Raw genomic sequence first — 1863 nt, 5'->3', positions numbered from 1 at the left:
TGGAAATTCGTTCTTACAGAAATGTGCTTGATTCAGCGAATACAATATAAACAAACCATTTTCTTTTCTGTTGTTGTTGGCTGTTTTGTGTGTTTTTTTTTAAAGAGACAGATATTTTGAGAAAGTTGTTTTCCCTAATACTGTTTTACTTGCAATTTGGCAAGAGGTTTTGGAATGTATATTTTAAAAAGTTAAAAATTACAGAGTTTTTTGTAATTTATTTTGCTTTTTAGATATTTGTTTTGATCATCATTAAATTTATGGAATCAGCTAAAAATAAATGGAATCTAAAACAAAAGTCATAGAGATGAGCAGTGTAATTAGTAGAAATATTCTGATATTGAGAAGTAAGTAGTAGAAATTTTTGTCTTTATATTAAACCTAAAGTAGTAACTCATTATGTTGAATGAAAATAAAGAGTAGGCTCTTTGGGTTGTTTGATATTCCAATTAATGAAGAGAAGTAAGTCCTATAGCAAAATGGGAAAACATTAAACTCTTATTGATTTGTCACAAACCACTAGTAACAACAAAAACCTAAAACTCATTAGAAGCCATGAAATGAAGGCCTGGTGACAGGATGGTTTATAAGTGTTTCTAACTCAAACTCTTTTTAGAAATTAGTATACCCAAAAAGTTGAAAAGTCCTCAGTGCCAGTTATTGTAAGGAAAAAACTCAGTTGATATTTTCCCAAATTTGACAATAATCTTAAAATTTTACCAGAAACAAATGGGGAAACTAATCATTTTTTATAAACTATCAATAATTTAAAAAAAAAAAACAACTTTAATCAATGATGCTAGAAGGGGTCCCTCGCTTCACTGTCCCACTGTCTGGCTTCTGAGGACTCACAACCTGTGGACCCACTACCCCACTACCCACAAATCTGCCAGCTCTCATGTGTACAACCTGGTTCTGCCAGCGCCACCTTTATGAAGACAGTGATTCAACAGCTCCGGCTAGAGGCCAGGCTCAACTGTGTGAAGATTTCCCAGGCAGCTGCAGATTTGAAACAATTCTGTCTGTAGAATGCTCAACACGACCCCCTGCTGATGTGAATAACTTCAAGTACCAATCCCTTTGGACCCCAGAAAGGCTGTTCTTTTTTGAAGTGAAATGAATCTTTGAAGGTGTTCTAAACCACTTTTCATGAACTGGTGAATATTCAAAGAGAGCTATATTTGAAGCCTGTACAAAAAGCTTGCCCTCTAACATGTGCCATACTACAGAAACTTCTGCTTTTGTTAGTCCTTAACATCTTCCACTCTAAATTTCATGAATTTCTATTTCACAAAGATGATTATTTTATATACACTGGCAACAGCATACAAATGAAATACTAGGTATAAACAACAACAAAAATAATGCTAGAGGAAAGACGAAATTATCTTCTTAAAATTGTCATCTGAAGAGAGTGAAGTAATAAAAAACAACAAAAAAACAAAACACCAGGTGAAACAGTAGTTAGAGAGGATAACCGGAGAATTAACTAATTGAAATGCTATTTTTATAGATTTTGTGATGCTTGTGGTGTCAGCGTTTTAAACTTAATGGTTTAAAATTGAATGATATCTTATTTATCTTATCCTTTGAAATATTAATTTATGTTTGCAAATTTTTTTCTTCAAGAGGGCCCACAAATCATGAAAGTATTAGGCTCTACAAAACCTGATTTTGCCTCTGGCCTTCTCTTAGTACTTATGAAGTGAGTTGAAATAATGTTCTATAAGCAAATGGACTTAGGAAATGCTTTCTCTGCTATGGCACCCACAGTGCCTAGTTCATAGTAGGTGCTTAATAAAAAGATGTTAAAGAGTAAATGAAGAGTAAAGCGCAGGAGTGAATAATGGTGAGCAATTATCT

General features: G+C 33.3%; 1 pseudogene; it reads left to right on the top strand.

Annotated features, from left to right (window-relative positions):
* The first annotated feature begins 307 nt into the window (after nt 1-307).
* Nucleotides 308-1115, top strand: LOC118675590 (annotated as a pseudogene).
* Nucleotides 1116-1863: the final 748 nt, after the last annotated feature.

The sequence above is a fragment of the Myotis myotis genome, unplaced genomic scaffold, assembly GCF_014108235.1.
Source record: "Myotis myotis isolate mMyoMyo1 unplaced genomic scaffold, mMyoMyo1.p scaffold_m19_p_2, whole genome shotgun sequence".
In the NCBI taxonomy this organism is placed as follows: Eukaryota; Metazoa; Chordata; class Mammalia; order Chiroptera; family Vespertilionidae; genus Myotis; species Myotis myotis.
This window is presented reverse-complemented; position numbering and strand designations above follow the sequence as displayed.